Genomic DNA, 6104 nt, shown 5'->3' with positions numbered 1-6104 from the left:
GAGAATGAAAAGATCAAGCCGCGTGGGGAGGCCGGCGTGTGAAGGCCGGCATGTGGAGGCGGTAGCAGAGGCAGATTGGTGTGGAGTGGAGGTGTGAGGCGTGACAGTGAATACATGTGGGTTGTGGGGTATGTGGAGTAGCTGTGGAGGCCAGCGTATGGAGGCCGGAGTGTGGAGGCCGGTGGCAGATGTCGACTAATGAAAGCTGGTGTGTGTGAGAGGGAGTGATGGAGGCTTTGTGTGAGAGAGAGTGATGGAGCCGTGAGGGAGATGGAGGCGTGTAAGTTAAAATGGGGTAGATAGGGTTTTATTTTCTTTATTTTTAATTAGTTTCTGTTTAACTAAATTAATTTAAGTTAATTAGTTTAATTTTAGTTAGTTAATCTAACTTATCTAATGGGTAGCGGGCTTCTTTCAAAAAAAAAAAAAAAGGGTAGTGGGCTTGAGTAATTTTTGCAAGGCCAAGCCCACGTTTACAGATTTTATATTATATATTTAATATATAATACAATATAATAATATATTTCGGTTCGGTTTAGTTGGTTCGGTACATTCAAATTTGCCATTGAAAACCGAATTGAAATTTTCGGTTTTTATATAATAAAATTGAAACAGAACCGAAACCGAACCTAATCGAAATTTTTGTAACAGTTCGGTCGGTTTGAAGCGGTTTTTTCGGTTCGTCGGTTTTTTGCACACCCCTAGTTATCAAGATTCAAGTTTGGTGCAGATGCAAATGTCAAAGAAAATGAAGTCATACAATGTGACATCATTGATGAAATACTTTGCTTGCCAAATGAGATGTCAGTTTTAAATCCCCCGTGTGTGAGATCAAAAGGTTTAAGAAATACTAAACTTAAAAGGCACATTGAGAAGTGCAAGGCAAACACATCTAAAAATGCATCTTCATCAAGTGAGTAAGTTTTTTTTATAAAAAAAAAAAAATTAAATTAAATATGTGCCACATTTTTATCATCAATAAATATTTTTTGTATATTAAATTTTTAATTTATATGTGATTTTATTAATGTACAATTTCCTAGGAAAAAGAAAACAACACAGTGGAAGAGCATTCAAATGTCTCATTTGGTGGCGCATACAATACACCAATTTGTCAACCACCTAATCCTTACTCTTATACAAGCTTTACAAGTGCTGACTTATATAGTTAATCTTACTCGTCTTGGATAATACATTCTTAGGCATTAAGTATACCTATGATATAAAAAATATCATATTTATAATGTATAGTCATAGTTGTGGCCATACTTGATACCTAATTATGAGCTATTTTCTATTTAGGACATGAGCTATGTAAATGCACTATTTACATCTATGTTGCAAGGTACCGATGTTATAGCCCAATTTAGTCAGGTAAATTGACACAATTCATTTATTCAATACTATGTGAAACTGTGTGCAAAGCTTTGTTTTGATATAATGTGTTCTTATACTTTATCCTTATAGAATTCATTTGCTTCCCAAAAAAGCTCATTGATTTATAATTCCAAACAATCAGATTACACATATAGCCAAGAGGTAAATTTGTAAATTCTTGTGGCATACTTGTTTTATCAAGGAAATTATTTTGTAGTCCCAGAGTATAAGCTCAGTAGGCTGACCTTGTATTCCCGGCCAATAAATATAATACACCTCATTAAAAAAATGCTCACGTCAACCTACCTGCCAACTCAACACATGCTCTGCTAACATCTACTAACAACGTTAGGGTCTATGAAAATTCAAAATTCAAATTTAAACAAATTTTTGCTCACAATCATAATAGATAAGCTCTGTAGTTGCACGATTTTCCTGGCCCAAACCCTATTGATCAGGCATTGGCCCAAGGCGCAACCCACAATAAATATTTATAGAGGATGGGTCAAAGAACTTAGCCTCAGTGAGCTTACTCGGTCTAATGCATGGACAATATTATTGCAGGAACAAGAACACAAGGATGGATATCTAACAGAAGATTCTATTTCTTTAGTTCCAAATACATTTCTCCGTCCCCCTTCTTTGAGGGACTCCACTACATTATATAGCTCTATCATTCTTATCTGAACCTTACACTTGTTGATCATCTAAGCCTCCACTTGAGCACCTGTCCCATTAGACACCCCTATCACTCCCTTGTGAGTTGCAGTGGCCAAGGTAGTACTGTTCAGGGGTCTTTTCCTCATTAATGCGGCCAAAAGGGTGGTTGTGGCACATTTAATGTGGTGGTGGCAGCTTTCCATGAGATATTTTGGGTTTTATTCTTTTTATATGCTGGGAGGATGAACTGCAATGGTTGGGGCGGGATCCTTGACCGGACTTCGTAATGTCCGAGGAGGAGTTACTCCTCGGACAGCTTTCTTTTACCGCAATTGGGCTTGAATAATACTTTATCTGTGACTTCTCCTCGGACAGGATGCTTCTCGGACGGGCCTGTCGTTTAGACTAGCCCGTAATTTTGGGCCGGGCCCCACAAGCTCCATCTCCTCACCTACGACTGCGAGTTACTCTCTTCCTCTCTCATGAACGGTGGCTCAAGCACCATGGACTTTTCATCTCTCCTTCTCTCATCTCCTTTAACATTATGTTTGTTCAGCACCTTGCAATTGCCGTTGTTGATTCTATTCCTGTTTCGGTTATCATTAAAAACAAAAACTGATCTAGCCCATGGTCGCACGGTAACATCTCACTTTCTGGTCTGACTCGAGAACTCTCCAGACTTCTCTCTATGCATCTTTTCCTCTTCTAATCCATTGATCCAGGGTCCAATCCTGTTGGAGTGATCAGCCATCCATAAATGGTGAGTGCACCTAAAAAAAATCATCTTTTGTGGAAATTTGTTCTTTTCCTGCACCTTATGTTGTTTTTATGAAAAATAATGTCATGATATTTAAGTAATGAAATCCAACTATCGTAGCTGATTGTGATAGTTTTATTCTTTTATATTGGTTTTTTTTTTTTTTTTTTGGCTTTCTACCAAGAAGAAAATCGTATTTATCTTTAATTTTTATGATATTCACTTAATTTTTTAATCTTTAATTTGTAATAGGTACTTTTCAACAATACAAGAACCTAATAATATAGTTTTTATTTGGTTTTGAAGCATGTTATATAATTTCCAAAATCTATGGGATTTATGACTTGTTTTGATACCCTACCCAAATTTCATTAGCATAGTGTAGTCTTTATGTTTTTGGCTTTCTGCTATTGCAACAATGATTAGAAAAAAGAAGCAAGTATTTGTTCATTAGTTAGGTGTATCTTGTTTTAACCTTTTGAGTATTTCTTTGATGAGAAAATTTGAAGTATAATTGATTTTGATAGAGGTTAAAAAGGAAATCTTGAAGTTGATAACTATCCATAAAGAAGTTATGTAGCATTGACCTCTAAATTAATAGACAATTGATTCTAAAAAAGTTAGCGTTTTAGATATACTGATTATGTTTATGTTTGCTTCATTTCTATAATTTTACTATTTTTTCTTATTATATGGTATTCTGTATTCATGAGGTTGTTAGAAATTCTTGTCTCATTACTTGGTTTGTTGGACTTTAGCTCTGAGTTTGTGTGGTGGGGATTGACATTCTAAAATTGGTAGTCAATTACTATTTTCGGTTCAATGAAATTGATGCTCAATTGCAAAACCCTAATATCAAATTTTAAGGACTGATTCTTTCATTCTTTTATGTTTTGCTTATTTTCACTCCTCTGTTGTGCAGCAATGGAGTGAGCCAACTAATGAAGCTATTCAAGGGCTTGGAAGGTTCTCTTGTGCTAGTCAAGAACTTGGCTTACAGGATTTTAGTATTGAATGTATTTGGCTATTGGTGTGCATTCAATTCTACTCAACCAAATTCAATACTTCCAGCTTTGCTCATCTATTACAAAATGTCAAAGATGAGATAACCTTTTTGCAGTGTTGAGTTTAAACTTGTACATAAGACAAGCAATACAAGTGCTTAATATTCTCAACATCGTTATAGGTAGAGCCTTTGGACAATAGTCACGCCACTTGAGATCGACAAAGCAATTAATCTTGAAGCCCACATTTTTCCTTTTTTTTGGCGGGAATTATGTATTATAATGGTGGGAAAAATTGGCCTTGTAATCAAATTCAACATTTCAATTGAATTTGTACATAGACCATTGCTGGACATACCTTATTATGTTGAACATGACATTTGATTAATCATTCCCTATATTTGTCATTAGTTAATATACATCATTAAGATCTTTAACTAATGACTTAATCAAAGCTATTATGCTAAACATATTATTTATTTATTTCAACCATTATCACGATTTTTAGACTTTGGGTTTTATCTATTTTGTATGCTTAAAAATGCACAGAAAGCCACTGGTCTGTGCGGCCTAATGTTGAGTTCCTGATTGAACTCCCCAAAACAAATTTGAACCTAGCAAAGTCACCCCTCCAACAGAAGACACGTGGCTACGTGCGAAAACGGTCCCCGTCAAATATAATATAGGTAGGTGGGTCAGGATGACAGATTAGAAATAACTCAACGCGCTATTTATCTTGACCGCTATTTTACCTGTCTAACCCTTTATTCTTACCATTTAAGCAATTGAGATAAAATATAAAACAAATCATCAATATCTTTTCCTTTGTCTTTATATCTTCCCGCCAAAATAACATAAACGGAATAGACAACTCTGTTGATATATTTATTAACAAAGTTCTATTGAGCTTTCACGTGTTTTAAAAAAAAAAAAAAAAAAGTTTGAAGGGGACCCTCCACTGTTGCCAAGTATTCACTTTTATTGTTGTGTGTGTTGCTCAACAAATTATTAATGGATTTATTTTCATGGAAATTTGTTAATGTATCTATTCGTATCTCAAATCCTAGTTTTGTTTCGTTGCTAGAAATATAGATCTGGATTGGTGGCTTCATCTAGTTTTTTTGTTTTTAGATTAATGGCTTTGTTTCTACAATTTTAATAATTTGTATCCTATCTGGTGCTTTTGATATTTATTGTACAATGATACTAAATACTTAGATTTTTAATTTTTAACAACCCATCATATTTGTATACGCGTTTTTGGATTTGTCATAATTTATAGTTTATATTTTGTTTTTCATTATTTATTTAGAGGAAAATTTAAAAAAAAATAATAAAAAAACTTATATAGGATTTACAAATCTAAGGATAGAATAAGAAAAATAAATAATTCAATTAAAATTCCTAGGAATCTTATTAGATTTTCAATTAAACCAAACATATGAATAGTTACATTTTTAGGCATCCAGATTACAAGGCATCACATTCCCAATAATCTGAATGTCAGGAGTAATGTGGATTTCCTTGTACCAAATGCCACCTTAAAGTTAAACCAACACAAATAATCAAACCAAATAATTTTATTTACTCTCCCTGCCATATGAAAATTCTAAGTAATAGCACTACCATACATAAATTATCAAACCAAATAACATTACATTTAGTTAGTAAGATATCAAACAGTTTTATCTAAACTTAGTTGGGAAACAAAATCAACATAAATTGGTTTTACTATTTTATAGTTAGTAGGATATTACATAGTTCAATCCTAACTCAATTCATAAACAAAAGAGTAAATAATAAAATTATATAATATATATTTTTAAATAATATAAATATAAGTGGGTCAGGTCAAGTTAGGCGGATTTGTGAATCTACAACCTGCACCTAGCCTGACCCATCGTACAAATTTTGTTGGCAATCAAACCCAAATCTCCAACCCCTAAAAACCAACCCAACTCGATGGGTTGGGTTGGATTGGGTCGGTTTTAGTGGATCAATGAGTTGGCTACACACCTCCATTTGTATGCTTGGTTCAAGTTGAAGCCAAGTTTGAACCTCAATACTCAACAAGGCTTGGTTCATTTACATCCCTATTTATTACATCACATGTATTGTTTCCAAACTAGTGAGAGGTACAATTTCCTTTCTTCTTTTTTTTTTTTTTTTTTTTTTGAAGATCCCATTGTTTCGGATGCTAGAAAAATTGGTAGTAACAAACCTTTCTTCAATTAGTGTAAATGTACCATGGCGAGTATATGAAGACAAAGAAATAAACAACCCTATTATCTTACACTTCATTCTAT

Source organism: Quercus lobata, chromosome 7 (genome assembly GCF_001633185.2).
Source record: "Quercus lobata isolate SW786 chromosome 7, ValleyOak3.0 Primary Assembly, whole genome shotgun sequence".
Classification (NCBI taxonomy): domain Eukaryota; kingdom Viridiplantae; phylum Streptophyta; class Magnoliopsida; order Fagales; family Fagaceae; genus Quercus; species Quercus lobata.
Note: the sequence above shows the minus strand (reverse complement) of the source record.